This window comes from Trachemys scripta, chromosome 2 (genome assembly GCF_013100865.1).
Source record: "Trachemys scripta elegans isolate TJP31775 chromosome 2, CAS_Tse_1.0, whole genome shotgun sequence".
NCBI lineage: Eukaryota > Metazoa > Chordata > Testudines > Emydidae > Trachemys > Trachemys scripta.
The window spans coordinates 260,921,754-260,945,465 of record NC_048299.1 but is presented as its reverse complement, the minus strand read 5'-3'; the positions used below and the strand labels follow the sequence as shown (position 1 = coordinate 260,945,465).

Sequence of the window (23,712 nt, the reverse complement as noted above, 5' to 3'; positions counted from 1 at the left end):
TTACAGTCTGCTCTTACTATGCTTACAGTGACCACATCACACCGCAAATAATTTTATAGCCTCATGAGAATAATGCACACCAATTACCTGGGTGGCTTCCAAGTGGTCTGTTATCTCAGTTTTATTCTTCACTCTCTCAACACTGCTGTGATATACTAGTGGCACATACAGGCTGCACTCCTCATTCGAAAGCATCCCTTCACTTTGGTCTGACTTAGAAGACGGACATTGTTCAACTTGAGCTACCAGACGAGCTTTGAAGAGTGAGCAGGCAAGTCCGAGTGAGTCTCCCCATCTTCCAGCTGCACCCAGCGCCAGTTTATTCCACTTATTGAAGCTAGCGTTACACTAGAATTCATAAGAGGGGCCCCAGAAATGCTGAAGAGCAGGATTCTTGCCAGTTTCAATACTGAGAGCTTAGTAGAAGTGTGTCTAAAGGGACAGCTGGGGAGGGAAGAACTGCCATGGAGTGCACCTTTGGAGAAGTGGTTTGTTATTGTACAGGAAAGGTGCAATTCCAGGATATGAGCTTTATAAATCTCCTTAAAGAGAAAAACAAACAAACAACAACAACAACAAAACACCTCAGAACCAATGTTCAAATGTATGAATGACTTTTCAGAACAAATTAACGTTACTTTTCAAGCTAGGTGAACAAACAACTTTAAAGTGGCCCTCTAACCCATGGTTATGTTCCGAAAGAGACACTAGGTAAAGATGGCATCTTCCTAATACATTTATCCCCTGTGACTGTCCCTGTCATATCTGCTGAATTTACTGACACAAACAAGCTCTACTCTTGCTGGCACTGCACAGTCAACACGGCTGCGGGCAAAGGAGCTGGATTCTGGTCCGGCTCATGCATCAGAAGCAGAATGGCCTCTGTTCTGACTGCAGAGTCTTAGCTACTGACTGAAAGAACACAGGCAGGTTCTCAGAGCTCAGAGGGCATTGGAAACACTAGTAGTTTAGAGAAAAACATTTTTTATTCAACTGGAGAATATGTGCTATGGAAGTTATCAAGGAGAATAAAAAATCCCCTAATAACTCAGAGTCACTTTTCTAACAATAACTGCACTTTAAAAAATAGCTTCTCTTCCAAAATATTTGCCTCTTTATGCTTACTTTAACATTTCACAAATGACTGAAACACAGGATTTTCTGTTGCAGAATTGCTACTCTATACCTACATTTTTCAATTCCTAAATGACTACTAGCTATTTTAGTGACCATTTCTTTTCTCAGCACAGCTGGAATCGGTCTCTCTCTCTCTCGTTAGCAAAATATAGTCCTTACTACTTTCTTCCCTAAATGGTTTCAGTTTGCGGTCTCATTCTGCTCTCTCTGTGACCCATCCTTGCAAAGGGATTATTTCCATTGAGGCAAAATAAAATGGGATTGTATTTCAACTTGAAGTCCTGCTCATTTGGAAGTAATAACGGGCATCACTGTCGGGTGTGGATAAAAAATAGGTTTACCTGGATCTTGCCCATGTTAGTGCCCAAGACCACAAATTATAACATAAAAATAGAGAGCAAACTAATTGTTTTTTACTGCTGCAAACTCGCCCCTCCCCCCACCAAGCACATACGTATCCCAGAACAATGCCACACTAAACCCTGGGTCTGGCGCCTAGATCCAGCCAGTGTTTTGCTCTCCACCTTCAAAATTGTATTGCCTAAACGGAGAGCAAGTGTAGGCACTCCCCTTACACCAAAATAAAGCTGGATCCCAGTCCATCCTGGAGAAACAGCATGTGAATGCCTGGATCCGACCCCTGGATCCTTGAGTTTTTGGCCCCAATTTCCCTCTTGGTATCTGCACTTTTCATTGTCCCAGTCCTCTACACTTGGCTAGATCCAGCAGGATTTAAGTGTCAGACCTGTGGTTTAATGGTGCTGTTGCTCTGGGACACATTGGGGCTGTTTTTTGGGGAGCAGTAGGAACAACTAGACCAGTTGCCTATTTTGATGCTACAATTGGCGTCTTAGGTACAAATGTCATCAGAATCCTGATAGATTCGTTTTTTCCCTTCAGAATATGCAGATTTTCCACTAAAGAAGAATTCTGAACTTAGATCTCCAATGACATGAAAATCAAAATTTTATCTGTCTGTGGCACAGCAAATGAAGCAATAAATGAGTTTTGCATAGTGCCACGGCTCCATTTTGTTGTCCCTTTTCTCAGTCAAACACATCCATGTGGTCTATATCTCCAGCCAGGTTATTATTCAGCCTATTCAGTAACACAATATGGACCTTATTTTGTGATTTACAGGATATGTCAAAAATCACACAACAGTGGATTTTCTCACTGTACAAAATCTCTTAAATAAAAGCACTTTAACTTTCATTTTTAATCTTCCATCTCCTTCCTTCTGCTTGACCAAACCCAGATTTCTCATTTTAAACAAAAGAGAAAATGCTACTCACCAGTAACGTATCCCTTACATCATGGGATTTTTAGTATTTTTAACCGCACTGAAGACAGGCAGAACTTCAGACACATACAGGGGGTGGGAGGGAATAAAAACCTAACTTATCAGAAGGAAGGGAGAAAAAGCAAACACCCGCCCCAGTTCTCTGACCAGCAAGTAAAACAAAAATCAGAGCAGGGTGAGTGACAATAGTTTTTTCTGGCTAACCATTACAGAGTGCTAGACCAGAAGGCTTGGAGTTCAGTTCCTATGGAGGTAGCATTATTTACCTGGGAGATGTCTGGAACAAAATTTCCTATTGCTTAAGCTCAGCAGACAGTGGAAACCTATCATACATTCTGGAATCTTAAAATATTGCTGCTAATTGTGTATTCCGAAACTAATCCCAAAAGGTCCACCAGCAATAGACACATTCCTCCAAAACACAATCTGCTCTGCTAGCCCATGGGGAGATGGCACCTTGACAAAGAGGTCAGACATCCAGGGTGTGGTGGAGCTCTGGAGAGAGTAGTGGCACCTGCTGACAGAAGTCCTGCTACCATTTTCCCCATCAGAAGGACTCATCTGATGTGCCCCAAATGTTACAGTTTGCTTTACCTATCTCCATTTCTTACCAGAATGAAGATAGGGTAGGGAGGGCAAGTCCTGTTTTCAGCAGCTGTAGCAATAGCCATGATGATAAAAGCTCAGCGTGACTCAGAAGGGGTGTGTGTATCTGGGAGACAGACAGAGAGACAACCCTTGAGCCTGTACAGTAAGCTGGGTTTGGAATGAAGTAGGATGTAATGAATAATCATGGGAGTGGTAAGAGCAAGAAGAACATCGGCAGCAAATGTCATGATTAAGTGAATGGTTTAAGAGAAGGGATTGAAGCAAATTTGTCATTTCAGTCAGTAAAGAGAGAACCACCTGCAATTTTAACTCAATCTGAAGGATTTGGACAGAAACTTCAGACTGTCTTGTCATTCATCTGAATGGGAAGTTGGAAAATCTGTAATTGGATAGGAAGAGAGGAGCCATAAGTCTTTTGCTCCTTTCCAGCAAGTGAGGAAGATGTTTTCTGGCTCTTCCCAAAAGAAGATACAACTTGATTTCTGGAAAGAACATCACAGCAATTCCAATAACTGTGAGATTGGGGTGTGAGATACAACGGAAACCATTTTCAAGAAGTTTGAGTAGAAAAAGTTACACATTTATACATAATTAAAAGAAAAGGGCACCTACTTTGCTCAGCCTCAAAACACAAAGAAGCTCTAATTCCCCTGAACTGTAATTTTAAAAAGTGATACAAGTGTGTGTACACTGAAATTAGACACCCATTCCAGGCCTGGGCCAGCTGATTTGGGCTTGGGCATGGGCTTGCCCTCTCCCACCCCCCCCTCCCCCCCCCCCCCCCGCCCGCCCACCCACACCTTTCTGGGTCCTAAAGCCTGAGCTGCAGCTGGAGCATCTACACTGTTATTAAACAGCCCTGCAGCTTGAGTCTGTGAGCCTGAGTCAGCTGGCACAGGCCAGCCCTGGGTTTTTAATTGCAATGTAGACATACCCTTAGTTGCAGTCATAGTTACAGGGATAGCTACACCTCTTACTCCTCTTTTGGTCTCTCTGAATGCACCTCCTCAGCTGGCAGGCCTCATGCCTTTACTTTCCTTCAGACAGAATCCCACAATTCTCTCCCTTAGACTGGGTCCCAGCCAGTCACAGTCCCCTGTGTATCAATCTTGCTCAAGCCAGCTGGGTTCAGTACCTGTAGTTCTTCCCTTCGGGAGCTGCGGCCACTGGATTACAAAGACCCAAAACAGCTTTCTTAAAACAAGTAGAAGCAAAGCACAGCATAAGAGAAAAGGATTTTTAAAACAAAGGGTCTGCATGCATGTCTACCTTACCTAGAATCCTAGGCAGGCCTATCTTACCCCAGACTTCTACCCTCAGGGAGCCTGGGTCTCAGTCTGTTCCCCTTGACTCTCCCTCACCATGTTCTTGAGGGTCTGGCTTTTAAATCCAACCAAAGCACTTTGCTCTCAATTTCCCAGGCCCCTTTTGCCCTGCTGCCCAAAACCAGTCTGGTGAGCTCAGCAGGGTGTCAGAGGTGGAGCTTCAAAGTCAATGGCTCTTGCAGCATCCTGAGAGCGCTGGTAGATGAGTGGCTATTTGAGGACATTGTACTCTTTCCTGCCTATGTGCAGCCAGCCTCGTCTTGAATTAACCCCTTCTTCTCATACAGTAAACCCCCTTACAAACAAACACACAGAGTAGTCGTAAGTTACAGGCAAATCTATCACAGTAACAGTTGGCATTCCTGAGCCGAGCGCTGGAGACAGCTATTTTCCTGGAAGGTGAAGAGAACTGTGACCGCAACAGAGATAGCCCCATCTCCACTCTGTTTTTAAAGGAAGGATTATAAAAATGTACAGTGTTGCTACTGCTTAGGATTTTATGGAGAGTCTTACAATGTTAGATGCTTTTCATAAAGCCCCTGCTCCTACAGTGATTATGTGATATTCTCAGCTCTAAACATACGTTTCTGCTCCTCACTGGTGTGGAGAAAAAACTGAAACCATAACCTGAGGGTCAACCTAAAGGATAAGAAACCAGAAGGCAAATAAAAAGGTCCCAAATTTAATATATATATAAAAAAACTCATGTTTTTTAAGCCAATCTCAGGATTTTTGGGGACCTGACCTGATTTTTGAACGGTTGGGGTTGGCACTACTGAAATTACAGCAGGTAATAAATAACCACGTATAATGGTGCATTTCATACAGACATCTCAGAATATTTACGAAAGGTAGGTAATCATCATTCCCATTTTTCAGATGAGGAAACTGAGGCACCAGAAAGGTTCTGAGCCTTGCCCAAATTAACTCACCAAGTTACTGACAGAACTCACATCACATCACGTTATTTTGGGGAAGTTCTTTGGCCTGTGTTATATGGGACGTCAACCTAGATGATCACAGTGGTCCCTATTGGCCTGGAATCTATGACGCCCCATTCTGTATCCCAGACTGTATGGTCCATCCTACCTCCCTCAATGGGGTCTCAAATTGAGTGCAACATTTAGATTGCTATAAAAAAAAGTTTTGACAACAATCTTACACCATTACAAATAGTTTAAGGATCTAAAAAAACCCTATTAGAAACTGTTTATATAAACACAAACATTCCCATGCATTTTTTTGCAGCCCAAATATAACGGCACTGAGAATTTCATTGTTCAAGCTGAAGGAAACAGATCCCCAAGATGTCGAGATCTTTGGTGATCTGGAACACAGATCTACAGCAGATGTTTCTGTGGGATGATATTGGGGGGGGGGAAGAGAGGGAAAATAACTATACCTTATAATAGCCAGGTAAAAACAAATTCCTTGGAGATTCACTGAATCTAAGAAAATTATCAGTTTTGTATAAGAAATGTATATGATGGAAGTGGGAGTCCTTGAACTGTTTGCGTTCTTTAGCTACGCTTGCTCTTAAAGCAAAGATTTTCCCAGAAGATGCCAACATGGTCGTTTAAGCCCTAGTGAAGTTCACAGAAAGCACCAGTGTGCAGCAGATAATGCAAAACATCTGCTGGCAGAGAACAGCCTTCGGACTCTCTGGCGCTTCCTATTTAACACAGTACTTTGGACAGTAGACACAAACCTTCTGGCTCCGGCATTCCCCAGGCTGTCTACAATGCAAAACACTAGTGGGAGTGGGGAAGGCAGTTGGTACGTGTTACGTTCCCCCTATTGACAGAGATATAAAAATAAGTATCACAAAGTGCTGCTTCCCTCCTGAGCTAAAATAAGCCTACATTTCAGTCTTATTATTGAAAAGAGGAATGGCAAGTCCTAATAAATGAGTCGTCTCTCTTTTTTAAAAAGACGCTGCGCTCTACTATACTTGTTTGATCATGGAGTATAAATGTCCTGATTCATAGTTAAGAAAGCTCTCTGTCCAGCTAATCAACATATTCCACATTTGAGCAAGAGAGACTTACTCAATTTGGTTATTATCCTTCTGTCTACATGTTATGCAGTCAGCTTCTCTCATCAAAGAAAATGTTCTCATCAGAGCATTTGCACTGCCCTGCCCTTTCCCTGTCTGGGTGGAAGAGGTCTGTCTAAAGGAAAGAACAGACATCAGAGGAAGTGCGATAAACTTACTACATCCAGGCTGTGGTGACAAATATTTTGAGGCAAAGCTTTAGCCTGAACTTGTGACCCTTCCCAGGCCTTCCAAGTTTCAACTCAGATTCTCTACCCACCAATGCTGGTGTATTTTACTGCCTATATAGAGCTTTCTTGCTGCAGGATCACAATATCTCTCGGACTTTAGCTCTGTCAGGAGCATAAGCACTAAAAATTAACCAAGCCCTTACTTGGAATGGTGGGGCTCTTGGGAATGGGAGTTCTGAACCATGCCAGTGAATCGTGTGTGTGTGTGTGCGGGGGGGAGGGGGGGCGGGTACTGGTGGAGGTGGCAAGACACAGCTGGCACTAAGCTTGCAACCCAATGTGAACTGTGCTGATAATTGCAAACCTGTCACAAAGATAGCCAAGATCTCCCTCTGGTCCATGTTCCAACTATCTCCCATAAAATACTCAAACACAAGAAACACTCAGGTAGGCAGAGCATCAAAAAGGGCATTATCGGCACAATTCTTGAAGTGACCCCTTTAAATGAGAATCCAAGACTTGTACCTTTTGAGTATTTAACCCACAGCCCTAAGGGTTCTGATATTTTTCACCCTAATACATGGATTTCCCTAAAAATTACCATAATAAAAATTACAGCCCTATTTACTTGAATTATTTACTTGATATTGAATTCAATATTCACAGCTGCATAGGAAATGTATGGTTTGCATTCTGTAGATTATATGCTGTTATTATGATATAATTAGAAGCTATAAACTTTCTGGAAATCTGTATCAACATGCTGAAAATTAAGTTCATCCTGGTAGATCCTGGTTTTGCAGGACAGACATCAGTTTTAACATATAAGATTTTGGGTTTCTAAGTTTCTTTTCTTTAAGCACTAGGCAAGCTTTGCTGCAAGAGAATCATTCCTTCATCAGCTATTATTTAGCAAATCTCATACAAGTACCCTTTTTAGTCAGTAACCTTGTGTAATTTACTAAAGATACATTGCTACAATAACAAAAAGCACATATAAGAGAAGTATGGCTTTATGGTTTGAGCACAAGACTGGAATCAGAAGATCTGGGTGCTATCTCTGGCTCTGCTACAGACTTTCTGTGTTAGCCTGGGCAAGTCCTGTACCTATCTCTATGATGTGGATAAATAATGCTTACATACCTAATAGGCGTATTGTGAGGATTAATGAATCCACTTCCCCTTTGTTTCCCAGACAAACCCATAAAGCCAGGGAACACATTTTTTATTAAAAACATCAACATGAAATATAAAGTAACCAAGTTAAAGGATACACTTTGGAGTCTTTTACAAACACCTACAATGTTGCAAAACATGCAATGTGTCAGACCCTCTTGGAAACAATAATCCCTGCCCTTCCATCCCCACTGACTTGTCCTTATCCCATTTAACTGGCTTTCTCTTGTGTTTTGAACGGAGCTGAAATAGATATGGCTATTTTCATTTAATAGCAGCTGTTGTTGGAATCCATGATTTCCTTAAAGGGACCCCGGCATTTTACAGTGACCCCAGAGAAACACACAATTCAATAAAAGGCTTTTGAACAAAGAATAACCTAGAAAATAAAAGTACATGGTTTTCAAATGAATGTTTGCATTTAACAGTTTCACCTTACATGCACCTTGTGTCTAAAATCTTGGTTTGTGCACAGACATTGCGGATCAAGGTCAGCACAGCACTGGGGAAATCTTGTTTTGTTAGCTAATAGCTGCTGCATAGCCCCTCGTGGGAATCTAACAATTCCCCCCCCCCCCCCCCGGCTCATCTGAAGTGGTGGTTGGTTTTTGACTATTAACATCAGGTATTTATTTAAACAGAGAATAGGAGAAGGACTAAGGACTTGATACACCTTAAAAACATTACACTCTAATGCTGATGAGTCTGGGGCCTGGAAACCTTGACAGAAGCACTTTTAATCTAAGGGGGTGAAGGTCAAGAAGAAAATGTATCAAATCCATTTGAACTGTGAGGTGCATGCCACAGTAAACAGAAACAAAACCACAACTTAGAAACATCAAGGGCTATGCTGTGTTCTGTCCCTGGACCTGTTCTTTACTAATACCCCAGGAGAGGACAGATCCCATCTCACCCATCCCATTTGCATCATTTTGTAGACCTGGCCAGGCATATCTAGAGGAAAAGAGGACGCACACCACATCCAAGAGGTGGTGTAAAGTACACACTTCCCCTGGACACCAGAGAGCTCTTTGAGACACTGTACTTCCTCAAATGCCGGTGTGTTAGGAAAATCACACAATGAGCTCAAAGTCAATGACTGTAGCTCCTTAATAATGTTGCACAGACAGCCACTGCTGTATTAGCCAGCATCCAAGGTAAGTTATACTAGTGACAAAGTATTGTCCACCTCCACACTGAAGATGGATGACAATATGGGTTGTATTTCAGAGTTCTCTTTGGCCCAGATCCATAAAGCTATTTACATTCCTAACTTCTATTGATTTCAGTGGAATTAGAAGCCTAAATAACTTTTTCAATCTGGGCCTACCTTCCGAATTCAAATCTGTCTTAAATTATAGCAAGACAAAAAACAGACTAACATTTTATTTAAAAATTTCCTAGATTCTGCCAGTTACTTCCAAATACTTGGAAGCAGGTGAGGAGGCCAGGGAGAAAAGTGCTATATATAAAGAGGAAAAAAAAAACTGAAAATTACCTGCTCATTGGAATGTTTCCAGGGAGATTTTAGTGGGGGCAACACTAGGATGTAATGCTCCATATACCTAAACCTGGTGAACAGCAGCTACCTGAACATCTGGCACTAGAAATTAGTTCACCACATGGTGCTTCTACACTTCACCATGGTGCATGTGATCTGAAGACCCACAAAAGAGAGACAAATCATGGTCTAGGGCATCTGTGTGAGGGTTTTATATTGCTGCCCATCGCGGTAGTATCTGAGTGCCTTCCATGTAAAATCAATAGCAGCCAAGCCTTTCTGGGGGTTAAAAAATAAAAAGGTACACACCTGGAGAGCTATTCCTTCACACACTTATTTAGACAGTTCACATAGTCTCTCCATTCCTCAGTATCCCCATCTTTAAATCTTGTCAGAATTTTTCTAGTGAAAAGCCTTGCTCAAAGATGTTTTTCAGCAGTTCTCTCATCACACCTTCTAGCTGTATGTGTTACCTATGAAACAATCAGGTTACCTTATTTTTTCTTCTTGCTTCTTTATTTCTTCATCAAATAGAAGTACTGTGTATTCAGAATGGCTGAGAAATATCACTTTTGCGTGCTATTTTAAATTGGCAGTCAGTATTTTAGAGACAATAGGAGACTGTTTGAATACATAAGAAAATTCAGCCAAAGAGTGGTGTTTGTTCTGATGGGTTCTGGCCAACCAATAGGAAGTTCATCGTTAACTTATTTGGCTTGAAATAGATGTAAAGAGGAATAATCCAAAATATTTACATCACCTCTTCCTACACAGTCGAGATGGACGCCCTTTAAAAAGTTACACACTATGCAACACAATGAGGGCTTGCTACACTGTAACTTAACCTGTGCTAGTAATATATGTATTGGAAAGCCGTTTCAGACACTGTTTTGCCAGAACCATGATTGATAACTGTTTCCCATCATAGTTGTTGCTACAGTAGCAGTGTTGCAAGACTGTTTTCGTCTCCAGCACACATACAGTGATTTAAAAAACAAACAAGCCACCATGCTATGAATGTTCCCCCCCAACTAATTAAATTACAACTCAATTCTGAACACTGTATTAAACAATGTTAGAGCAGGACTGGGAGCCACAGTGATATGCTTGGTAGAAATACACAAAGGAATAGGTAGGATTGATATTACCAGCCATAATGCATAGGAGGCTTAGCTCAGTTACCACACACCCTTTCCAATCCCCACAGATCATTCAGCTTGTGACAGGGAGGGCAGAGAGTAAAACCTAACATGGCTACATTTCAAAGAGAACTTAAGGCAATAAAATACAGAAATAGATTGATCCAAATCCTGAAAGATCAAACCCTGAACTAATTATTGGTTAAAGTGAGCTTGGCAAATTAGAAAGAAGATAGGTTAAATTAGAATCAGTTCACTTTTATTAGAATGAATAGGTGTCACACCATAATATGTATGATCAACAGTAAATTCTGTGACTAGTTTGTGTTGGCTGCAGATAGCAACACTTCTATCTATTGTAAAGACTTATACATTTCCCATCACTATAGTATCTGAGCGCCTCACAATCTTGAATGTATTTATCCTCACAACACCCTTTTCAGATAGGGCAGTGCTATTATCTGTTTAACAGATGAGGAAATTGAGGCACAGAGAGACTAAGAGCCTTGCCCAAGGCCACACAGGAAGTCTGTGGCCGAGCAAGGAATTAAAATTAGATCTTCCAAGTCCCGACAGCTTCCCAACCATTGGCCCATGCTTCTTTCTGCTTACATAAAGAAAAGCGTTCCTCTTCTTCCCTTTCTCCCTAATTTGAAACCCAAAAAAAGAAAACTGAAAAGAAAATACTGAGCAGGCTGCGTACATCCAAATTTTGTTATTAAAAATGTGGTTTCTCTTATCAGGCTGTGTGGACTATTTCTGGTTTTGACTGAGCTGGAGGCATCAGGGTTGCAATTTCCTGCCAAACACAGCAGCAGCCAGTGCAAAAGCAGCAAAGGAAATAATATGAGCACAGGATGTAACAATAAAACAAGAAATCACTTCACTCCCTTTTCAGATAATTGTACTCGTGTTTCATTTGGAGCGGCTGCCATTCGGCATTGTCTGGCCTCTTATTTTCAATAAGTGCATATATGTATTTACAATTATGATGTTAAACAAGGAGCAATCTGGACAGCAGCCCATAAGACCAGGCCAGGTGACCTATTTTCAGCTAAAAGTAATCATCAGGGAGGTATTAAAGATTGTGGGAGAGGATGCCAGGAGTCCACTATATGCTGGTTTATGGTCACTCACAGTCTCTCGGCAATTAGCTTCACGTGCTCCCATTATCAAAAACCATCAAACCAGCCTATGTTATTATATATGCTTTCAGCTAGGGGTGAAATCATGAAAGAAAACCCAAACACTGAAACAACTAACAAATAAGTCTGGCCACCGTGAGGACTTTTGGGTTTGTCTACACTGCCCGCTGGATCGACGGGCAGCGATTGCTCCAGCGGGGTTCAATTTATCGTGTCTAGTATAGACACGATAAATCGACCGCTGAGCGCTCTCCCGCCGACTCTGCTACTCCATCAGAATGAGAAGCGTAAGCAGAGTCAACAGGAGAACGTCAGCTGTCGACTTACTGCAGTGAAGACACCACGGTAAGTAGATCTAAGTAGGTCGACTTCAGTTATGCTATTCATGTAGCTGAAGTTGCGCATCTTAGATCGACCTGCACGGTAGTGTAGACAAGGCCTTAGATAGTTCCCTAACCTCACATTTTGTACATAGGAGTGAAGAGCTATCATTACCTTTCAAGTCATTATTTACTTGGGACACAAAGCAAAGGCCAAAGGGGAATACTTTTCAGACTGAATAAAACATATAAATAGTTAAGATGATGTGTGGGGGCACATCCAGCCAAACGTCCATGGCTCTGGAAGGTCTCCATAGTGGTGACTTTACTAGGCAGGGATGGATGGGGGTTATACATCATCTCACAGCTCTAGTAGTTCTCCTACTAGAGCACCCACTTCTGGTCCTACCCTCGCCTTGGATCTGCAGAGGCTACTGGGAGCAGCTGCTCTGTGGTCTACCATGGAGATGTCCAGCTCACAGCCTGCTACACAGGTAGGTACTGCACTAATGGACTGGCTTTTAAGTTATAGTATCTTGTGTCCTTCTTTCCCTTCCATCTATATATTAAATGTTTTTAAAAGCTGGGAATGTAAAGAAATAGAATGAACTTTCCCTTTGCAGCCTCCTTCACATCGGTTTTATCACAATTACAGCAATTGTAACAATTATTTGTGATTTCACATCAAACTCCATCCCATTCCCTGAACTTTAATGGGAGTTTGGGGAGCACAAAGAATTCAGGATCAGGTGCTTACTGTAAAAGAGGCCGAAATAAATTTGCTTGGAGATGAATTTTATTTGATAGATTAGTTTGAAGAATCATGTGCTCTAGAAACGTTGGGTCACGTTTGCAGCAGCAGATATAGCTGGTTTGCAGCTTCCCATCTGACTAATAATCCAGGACATAATGAATTCAGCTGCCATTTAAAACATACATTTGATACTGATTTCAACTGGAGCAGGATGGAACTATAATACAGTGGGGGTGAAAGACCAGGTTTTATTGTTCTCCCTAAAAACCATGTTCCATTGTGGAGAGTTGTTCAGGATGATGGCATTTCACAATTTAAAATCTCTCAGAATAGATGGCATACAACGTACACCCATATTTTGAAAGATAATGGCATTAATCTCTCCTTTTTTAGTGTATTTAATGTGTGCAAAAAGTACATGTGCACACGCCTTCTCCAACTCTTGTAATTATTCCAATGTGACTCCTCAAAGCTGCTGAGATCCTATATGTTACCTTCTTTTTGGAGGATCAGATACATTGCATTAAAAAGCATGCAGAAAAAAGTTCTAGGGCATGAAACCAATTTTCACACACTTTTATCTGGGTCAGTGTTTCTACTGATTCTGCAAACACTTTACTTTTTAATTATTTTTAAAAAAGCTTTTTTTTTTTTTTAGTTAACGCCCTCCTCCCCACTGTTCATTAGAACTTAAGTCTGACATTCACCTGAGCTAAAGTTTAGTCTTGCTGGGTAATTCCTCATCAAAGGCAGGGTTTTTGGTTTTCATTACAATGTTAAACACTTACTACATGTCTGGATTGATTCTTTTATCCAGAAACTCTTAACACATTACTTCTGTTTTGAAGAAACGCTCCTTTACACCTCTGTTGTGAGGCCTTCAAATGACAGCTAACAATGGCTAGGAAGATGATAAGCAGAGACTGCTTATGGTGAAAAATACACTTGTGTCACTATTATCGCCTTCTTCCACTTCCCTGAAGGGTGATCAGATGACCCAATTTTATAGGGATAGTCCCAATATTAGGGACCTTTTCTTATATAGGCATCTATTACCTCTGACCCCCATCCCAATTTTTCACACTTTCTAATTGGTCACCCTACTTCCCTGCCACCCAGCACCCGTTGGTTTCATCCACTTGTTGTGCCTTGTTGAAACCAAGATGGCAAATTATTTGGTGCAGCAACTGTCTTTTTCTTTATGCTTGTATAGCAGCCAACACAATGACTCCCTGGTCCCTGACTGGGTCTTCAAGATGCTATTGTAATTAAATAAATAAAATAAATAATAAGATATCAGCAGACAAAGGCTGGATTCTGTTCTGGGAGTGATCTGCTGCAAAGATCTTCATGTGACACATCCACCTCCTGTGGATGCGAGGAAGAGAAGTGGGGAAGATGTGCTGTAAGGGGCGCTACCTCTGAAAGGACAGTTTGGAGCTGTGGCAATTCAGAAAATGCACGGGAAACTCAAGCTGACAGCTGAAAGGAATTTATAAGAGGCAGGGAAGACTAATTAACTCGCAATGAAAACAAAGAGCTAATGAACTGGCTCTCAAGTGCTTTTCAGGATGCAGTCCCTTTAATTCTGATAGATGCTCTTGCATATTTTGTTGGTGTTGCAGCATCCGGAAGATCTAAATGCTGCCCAGGAGCCTGATTAACAAGTGCGCTTCTGCTGAAAGCTGGTTTAGCACTTTGGCAAGGCTCTCGCTTCACAGGGGAATAAACACACAAGCAGGAGCAGCGTGTGCACATGCCTGAAGGTCAAAGGTCATGAGCAAACTGCCTAATGCTGCTGAGCTCTTTCCTGACTGCAGGGCTCAAACTGGCAGAGTCAGACCCAGAGGGTCATCCTGGCTCTAATCCATGTCAAGGAGCTACAGTTTTTTCATTTTCCCCAGTAGAGGGCCCAGAATAGGAAGGTGAATAATAGTTTCCAAAAAAACTGTTCCAAAACACAAAAAAATCCTAAGCCCTCAGGACCCACTAGTTTAATGACTGTGTACTACAGAAATGACAAGGATAAGGTAAAAGCAGCAAAGAGTCCTGTGGCACAGGAATCTTTGCTGCTTTTACAGATCCAGACTAACACGGCTACCCCTTTGATGAAGGATAAGGTAAGATTTTGCCATTTTAGGCCCTGTCTACATTAAAGAAATTTGCACCAGTGTAGCTACATCCTACAAACCCCCTAGTGTAAGTGCATTGTACTGGTTCAAAGCCAGGCTTGCCCTAATGACACAGTCTGGTAGCATGTAGAAGTCAGCTGCACTGATGTAAGCCCTGCTTTGGGCTGGTGCATTGTCCACATGAGAGGCTTGTACTGGTGTAACTACAGCAATTTAGGTACAGCTAATTTCCTTCATGCAGGCAGAGCTCTAGATCTCCTCTCACTCAGAGAATCTCCTTCACAATCCACAGATTAGTCATTCATTCTCCATCCAAAACAGTTTGTAATTTCTTCTTCTTAGTTCTCCTCCAACAAGCCCTATATATGAGGTAACAATTTGCTTAAGTTTACCTTGATATTTCTGACTGGCTAGGTGAAGTATCAAGTATCAGAGGGGTAGCCGTGTTAGTCTGGATCTGTAAACAGCAACAAAGAATCCTGTGGCACCTTATAGACTAACAAATGTGTCTGACGAAGTGGGTATTCACCCACGAAAGCGTATGCTCCAATACATCTGTTAGTCTATAAGGTGCCACGGGACTCTTTGTTGCTGTTAGGTGAAGTAGAATACACTCCTCTCCTACAATACACATGGATCTCAGTCTCCTTCCCGCCTCCATATTTTCCAGCGGTAAATCAGAAAACTATAACCAATTATAGCTCCAAGTCAGGACACTTGCTACAGCATGTGCCTAAGTGTCTTCCTGAATCAGGGCCTATGCCTCCTTAATAATGGGCTTGGGGATCCAGTTATTGTGCCATTTTACAAATTCTGGAATGGCCTCTCTTGTATGCTTTATTGAAGGTTTTAAATCGAGTTTTCATTGTACTAATTGCAGGATTGCTGGTGTACTATATTTTGACTTCTGTCTTATGCTGTGTGTTAACTGATTGCTCGAAGCTTTGTGATCTTTAGTGAAAGTCCCTTGAAAAACAAGATTGGATAGAATCACACTAAACAGAGAAAGGAAAATGAATTGCTAGCTATGCTGAAAAAACTAGGCCAGGGTTCTCTTTACCAAGTCTCCAGGTATCTCTCAGACAGTAAAAGGACATGAAGATCCTTAAAATATGCACACTGTTACAATGTCTGCGGATTAAAAACTGGCTTACAGTGTTTAGTAAATTTAAGGCATTAGCAGTGAATTTTAAAATTATACAGTCATTAGTAATTTTAAAGGAAACCTTTCGAAAACTCCGTGCTGCTCATTTAATTCCTTTTCTAGCTCTCTCTACTCATGCAAGATATGTTGTATGAAGGTCTTGTGGAAAATGTGGTGTTTAAAACATGATTCTTGGGTTCAAATTAAAATAGTCATTATTCTAGTATGGGCCCAAAGCATCAGCAAAAGTACCCTTCTTAACTGGCTGGCTGAATGAAAACCCATCTACCTAGAAAGATGCTTATACAGAAATAGACTGTATTTTCAAAATAAATATGTTCCACATTCTGGCTTCTTTCTTTGATCAGGTCCATCTGGGCTGGAAAAGCTTCACCAGGAGCTAATCTAGGAAAGGTGAGCTCTGCCTTGTCCCCCCTCTGTGCCTTCCTTCCTCTCTGTGGCCGGAGGGACCAGCAGGCACCCATCCCCTTTATTTATACTGCAACCGTCACCTGTGTTTTGAGCAGCACAGCACCTCACAAATGTTAATGAGTTTTACACTGTGAGGTAGGAAAATATTATTACCCCCATTTCATAGATGAGGCACAGAGAGATTAAGTGACTTATCCAGGGACACAGAGGAAGTCTGTTGCAGAACTGAGAACTGAATCTGAGTCCTGTGCCTCAGCCACAAGGCTCTCCTTCCTACCACGTCACCTATCTCCAGGATCACACGAGCTTTTGGGAGGACTGAGGGAATCTCCATATTTAAATGCCTAGGTTCTCCTCTGTGATTGTATATATTATACACATACACTTACCGCTGACTTCAATGCATAGGATCTGGCCATTGTTCTCATAGGAAGTCCAAGACACAGCACAGTTTATACTACCTAATAGGACTGTTGTACAAATTAGTTAACACATGACACACTAAAATTGAACTGACTCCCTCCTTCTGGATCCAGAAATGAATGGAGCCAAGTTTACTTAGAAGGCATCAGGGAATGTGCCTAGCGAAGCACAGAATATTTTGGAGGGGGAAGGCGGAGGCTTGAAATATTTTATACAGAGCCCTGCCATTGGGCAACATCCTTAAATGAAGCTCAGCAACCCTATAAATCCTTTCTGGGTTGTTAGAGCTCTCCCTTAGGCATGCCCTTCGTGTGTTTTTAAAGTGGTTTATTAAATATCAGTCATAACTTTGCTATCTGGTGTGTCTCTTTGGTGACGTTCTATGACATATTCCCCATTAACTGGAGAATAGTACAGTAATACCGACATTCCCCGCTGTCCACATGGAAACTGTGAACCGGTGGAAGATTACATTTAATTCAGATTGGGGGTTATTTATAATTCAGAGTTATCCTTTCATACACTGGCATGTTCCAGACCACCAGACATGTGAATGCATAGGTGGTCTAAGCAGAAGCCTAGGAACCAGGATCTCCAGCGTTCTGGTCCCAGTTCTGTCAATGGCTCCCATCTGTGGTCCTAGACAAGTTGCACTTTGAACCTCAGTTCGCTCACCTGTAACCTGGGGACTTATCTACCACTCACAGGTGTTGCAAGGATTTGCTTGATAGTGCTCTGAGATTCTCTGGTGGAAGGTGCCATCAGTGCAAAGAAAGGCCCCAATCCTGCCAGCTGTTCAATGGGACTCCACACGAGTGCAGAGGTCCAGCACATTGAAGTCAATGGGGCTGCACTCAGGGCTTGTCTACATTACCCGCTGGATCGACGGGCAGCGATCGATCTAGCGGGGGAAAGGGGGTGTCAATTTATCGTGTCTAGTCTAGACGCGATAAATCGACAGCCGAGAGCTCTCCCATCAACTCTGCTACTCCACTGAAGCGAGAGGTGCAGGTGGAGTCGACGGGGGAGCGTCAGCCATCGACTTACCGTAATGAAGACACTGCGGTAAGTAGATCTAAGGGTATGTCTACACTACCCACCGGATTGGTGGACAGTGATCGATCCCCATGCGCTCTCCTGTCAACTCCTGTACTCCACTGCCACGAGAGGCGCAGGCGGAGCCGACGGGGGACTGCAACAGTCGACTCACCGTGGTGAAGACACCATGGTAAGTCTATCTAAGTACGTCGACTTCAGCTACGTTATTCGCGTAGCTGAAGTTGCGTAACTTAGATCAACCGCCCCCCCAGTGTAGACCAGACCTCAGGCACTCCACTCCTGTCCCTATTGAAAACCTGAAGCATAAGGAGCTATGTCTGTAGCACTTGGATAATGAACAGTGCCAGGGGCTATTACTAGTGGAGGAGACTGTCCATACAACATTTTTGCAGTTCTCAAAGGCTTACCCCATTATGCTTATTAGGGAGGTGTTACAAAGGCCTTCAAAACATGAACAGTTTGCAATGACACTGGTAAATCACGAGTGCAAAAATGCCCAGATATGCAGATCCAGGGGACCAAATTCTACCACTAGTCAGAAGCTTGAAGCTCCCACTGGGGTCACTGTGATGCAGGGATATGAAGGCGAAGTTTGGCCCTCAGACTTTTCACAACTATTTGCTGCAGAACCTACAATTACATTTTAACGTTTCTAGCCTCTAGCCTGAGAACTCACCGTGTCATCAGATTCAAGCTCTTATTGTAGGGTGAAGACAAGGTAGGATTTTATTGTTGGTGAATGCAAAAAAGCAGCAGCCTTTTCTGTTAATCTACCCAGGCAGACGTGGTGGTGTTCATTTATTTTTAATTAGAGTATGTATGTAAATATAGGTGCAAATTAGATACAGCCCTCTGGCATCTGGCAAATTATCAGTGCAGCCATACAGCATCTGGCAAAATAACCATCCCAGCCCTGCGGCTCCTGGCAAGCTACCAGCTTGACCCTCCATGATGCAAAGGTCCTGGATCTAGCAGCTGTAGATAGGTTGTATATTTATTTGGTTTTAATTCACGTTAAAGCACCTCAACGACATGTTGACAGATGCTTAAGAAATTAAATACGAATAATCCCTCCATTTCCAAAATAGCTTTTACAATTTAAACAAGTGTTGCCAAACGCTGTTCACCTGGCCTCTCAGAAAACACTCTAGGTTACAACTTCAGCTATCAAGAATAACACCACTTTGCACATTTCTGATCTCAAAGTGCTTCACAAATATTAATCAATCTCCATGAAAACCCTCTGAGGTAGACACATATGGAGGCACTGAGGCCTGGTCAACACTATAAAGTCAAGTTGGCTTAACTACATCAGCCAGGGTTGTGAAAAGTTTAATGTCCTGTGCGACACAGTTAAGTCAACTTAGGCCCCGGTGTAGACACCGTTAGGTCAATGAAATAATTCTTCCATCGACTAAGTACTGGCTCTAGGGTTGCCACTTTTCTAATGGCTGGTAACTGGACACCCAAGGCCGTGCCCCCTTCTCTGCCTCTTTCCCTCAAGACTCCACCTCTGCTCTACCTCCCCCCCCAATAAAAAAAAAAATACACATCAGGGCTTGTCAAATGGCATCTGGACACACAAGTCAAAACCTGGACTGCCTGGGTAAAAACCAGACAGGTGGCAACCCTAACTGCTTTCAGAAAGGTGGATTTACTACAGCAATGGAAAAACCCCTTCTGTTGCTATAGTCAGAGTCTACACTGCAGTGCTTCAGCTGTGTCACTGTGGCATTTCTAGCACTGACATACCCTGAGATATTAGGTTACTTGTCCCCAGGACACGTAGCAAGTGAGTGGTGTAGCTGGGATTAGGACCCAGGAGTTCCAAACCTCTGTTCCTCCACAGCCTACTCACAAAACTACACTCCCTAAAAATGGCAAAAATGTGTGAACCTCTACACCCTAAATATCACTGCCTCACAGTAGTGTTAACTTCAGAGCCTAGCTAAAGCCAGTAAAATGCTATTGTTTAAAAGAACTGCAGATGGATGGAAATCTCTGAAAAATGAGAGAATGTAGAGACAGCTGAGCTGAAAAGTCTTGTCTTAGGGTATGTCTACACTACAATATTAGGTCGATTTTATTGAAGTAAATTTTTAGAAATTGATTTTATACAGTCGATTGTGTATGTCCACACTAAGCATATTAAGTCAGCAGAGTGCATCCTCACTACCGTGGTGAGCATCGACTTATGGAGCAGTGCACTGTGGGTAGCTATCCCACAGTTCCCGCCGCCCATTGGAATACTGGGTTAAGCTCCCGATGCCTGATGGGGCAAAACATTGTCGCGGGTGGTTTTGGGTACATGTTGTCAGTCGCCCCTCCCTATGTGAAAGCAACGGCAGACAATTGTTTCACGCCTTTTTTCCTGGGTTACCCGTGCAGACACCATACCATGGCAAACATGGAGCCCGCTCAGCTCATCATCACCGCTGCTGTTGTGGACAAGCCTACTGTGGGAGCTCCTGTGATCCAAGTAGTCAATGCAATCATTGATGTTTTGTTATCAAGGGTAGTGACTCTGGGAAATGTGTGGGCCTTTTTAGATTTTAGGTGCATCATATTCCTGTCCTTTGTCGCTGGTGAAGAAGTCTTGCAGCCGTACATTCCAATCCGGTCGGCGCTGTAACACCCCATAGCACTTCTGTGGTTGACACATGTAACAGCGCCAGGGCTCTTGCTCTTTTGCCTCGGCCGAGGTACCTTGCCCTACTCGGACCTCCGAGCATTTGACACAGAAGCACCTGCAGCAGCTGGCATTGCTACACAGCAGCAGTCCTTGCCTTCGCAGCAGACGGTGCAGTAGGACTGCTAACCGTCATCATCCACCGTTTCCACTGCAACTCTGCTCTCCTGCTCCCCAGCGACAAGCTCGGGGGATCTGTACTGATCCTCCTGGGTGCTGCTGGCAGCAGACGTTGTAGTAGGACTGGCAACCATCCTCGTCGGACATGTAGCTTGGCTCCGGGTTCTGGGAACGCCTTCCCTGCCCGGCTCCTAGCAACCTCCAGGGCATGGTGTATGGCTCCATCACTTCCCCCTGCAACTCTGCTTTCCTGCTCCCCAGCGACGAGCTCGGGGATCCATTCATGAAGCCTGGACAGTAGTAAGGAGCAGTTCAACTATAGGCTGAGCAAGTGCAGAATGGTCGTAGAATGTGCCTTTGGACATTTAAAAGCTTGTTGGCACTGTTGGTCAGACCTCAGTGCAACCAACATTCCCATTGTTATTGCTGCTTGCTGTGTGCGCCATAATATCTGTGAGAGTAAGGGGGAGACGTTTATGGCAGGGTGGGAGGTTGAGGCAAATTGCCTGGTGTCCGATTTTGAGCAGCCAGACACCAGGGTGATTAGAAGAGCACAGCAAGACGTGCTGCACATCAGAGAGGCTTTGAAAACCAGTTTCATGACTGGCCAGGCTTTGGTGTGACAGTTGTGTGTTTCTCCTTGATGCAAACTCGCCCCCTTTGTTGATTTTAATTCCCTGTAAGCCAACCACCCTCCCCCCTTCAAAATAAAGTAACGATTGTCTTGAAACCATGCATTCTTTCTTTATTAAAAAAAAAAAAGGAGAGAGAATGGACAAGGTAGCCCAGGTGGGGTGGGGGAAGAGGGAAGTACAAGGCCACATTGCTTATTGTAGCCACACTAAAAATCAAACTAGTTAAAAGCCTACAAAAAGGTACTTGAGGCTGCAGATGGGCAGCCCAGAGACGGGCAGAGGCAGCAGGTTCTAACCCCCCTTGCAGATGAGGAGTGGTTTACAGACTGCAGTCCGCCCCAGGGAACAGGGGCTAGATGGGGACTGGCAGTAGCCACTGAGGTGAGATGGGGATAGAGGGTTGGGGGTTCCCCTGGGGAGGGGGGACCCAGATTGTGGGTTACTGCTGGGGGCAGAACCCTGACATAGAGGGGCACCGGGATCCAGGAGGGACACGGGGGCCAGCGGCAGGTGAGACACTGGCCTGCAGAGGGTGATCCGGGCTGGAAGAGCTAATTCCCAGGACGACCAGCAGGGGGCACCGTGCCAGTGAGTCATCGCCCACGCCCCTCCCCCCCCACGTTTTTGGGTGTCTTGGTGAGGAGGCTATGGAACTTGGGGAGGAGGGTAGGCGGTTATACAGTGGATGCAGCGGGGGTCTATGCTCTTGTTGGCTTTCCTGCAGCTCCAGCAGACACTTCATCATGTCCATTTGCTCCCCAACAGACGCTTCATCATGTCAGTTTGCTCCCCCATTAGCCTCAGCATCACGTCCTGCCTCCACTCTTCACACTCACTTAATTCTTTCGCCTCTGCCACTGAATGCCTCCATGCATTAAGCCGTGCCCTATCAGTGCAGGAGGACTGCATGAGCTCGGAAAACATGCCATCGCAGGTGTTCCCCCCCTCCTTCCCCCGCCTTCTAATCTGCGATAACCTCAGGGACGGAGATGATAGGAGGATTCTGGGGGGACTGCTTGGTCACCTGTGCTGCTGAGTTTGCCACGCTGACCAAACAGGAAATGAAATTCAAAAGTTCCTGGGGCTTTTCCTGTGTATCTGGTTAGTGCATCGGAGTTCAAAGTGCTGTCCAGAGTGGTCACAATGGAGCACTCTGGGATAGCTCCTGGAGGCCAATACCATCAATTTGCATCCGCACTACCCCAAATTTGACCCAGCAAGGTTGATTTTAGCATTACTCCCCTCTCTGGGAAGGAGTACCGAAGTCGATTTTAAGAGCCCTTTAGGTCGATGGAACGCATCGTTGTTTGGACGCATTCATTTTTAAATCAACCTAACGTAGCTAAATTCGACCTAACCCCGTAGCGTAGACCAGGCTAGCAATAGAAGCATGGGTGAGTTACTTTTCATGAAAATATTTACATGAACCCCTGCTGATTATTCCTCACTTTAAGTCACTCTTCTCTCTTCAGGACATAAGAATCCTGGGTCATTTGCTCTTCTTTCTGATCTCTGCAGTGCTTGGAAAGAGATCACTGGCCCTGAAAGCATTGGTTTAGGGAGAGCTGTTAAGGCCCCAATACAGGAAAACATCCTTAATCCGTGCAGTACTTAAGCACATGCCTAAAATTAAACATGTGCTTATATCTTATTGACTTCAATGGTTCTTAAGTACATGCTAACAGCTGTCCTGTTTCAGGTCTGAAATCCCTTTGCAAGTCTTCCAAATGTGATTTTTGCCCCTGTAGCACCTGCTTATTACCAGCTCTTGCTTTTTCATAATGGTTAACATAAGAATGGCCACACTGGCCATCTAGCCCAGTATTCTGTCTTCCAACAAAAAGAACAGGAGTACTTGTGGCACCTTAGAGACTAACAAATTTATTAGAGCATAATAAATTAGAGCTTATGCTCTAATAAATTTGTTAGTCTCTAAGGTGCCACAAGTACTCCTGTTCTTTTTGCGGATACAGACTAACACGGCTGCTACTCTGAAACCTGTCTTCCAACAGTGGCTGGTGCCAGATGCTTCAGAGTGAACAGAATAAGGATAATTATCGAGTGATCTGTTCCCTGTCATCCTGTCCCAGCATCTAGCAGTCAGAGGTTCAGGGACACCCAAAGCATGGGGTTGCATCCCTGACCATCTTGGCTAATAGCCATTGGTAGCCCGATCCTCCATGAACTTATCTAATTTTTTTTTAACCCAGTTATACTTTTGGCCTTCACAACATCCCCTGGCAATGAGTTCCACAGGTTAACTTTGCGTTGTGTGAAGAAGTACTTCCTTATGTTTGTTTTAAGCTTGCTGCCTTTTAATTTCATTGGTGACCCCTGGTTGTACAATTCTGATGGAGGAAATACGGTAACTATATTGGTGACAAAATGGGGTAGGAAGAATACACTTACATTTGGAGTCATCTGGATACATTAATGATGTAGC

At 43.4% G+C, this 23,712-nt stretch overlaps 1 protein-coding gene across 4 annotated transcripts in view; it reads right to left on the bottom strand.

Annotated features, from left to right (window-relative positions):
* Positions 1-23,712, bottom strand: part of ZHX2 (zinc fingers and homeoboxes 2) — a 106,898-nt gene that overhangs the window by 57,399 nt on the left and 25,787 nt on the right. The window contains exon 1 of one of the 4 annotated variants that reach the window (XM_034763544.1): positions 4,324-4,423. The exons of the other annotated variants lie outside the window; for them this stretch is intronic. The gene's annotated coding sequence lies outside the window, so the exon portion shown is untranslated. Of the gene's footprint in view, positions 1-4,323; positions 4,424-23,712 lie in introns of those variants that run through there. 4 annotated transcript variants of the gene reach the window in all.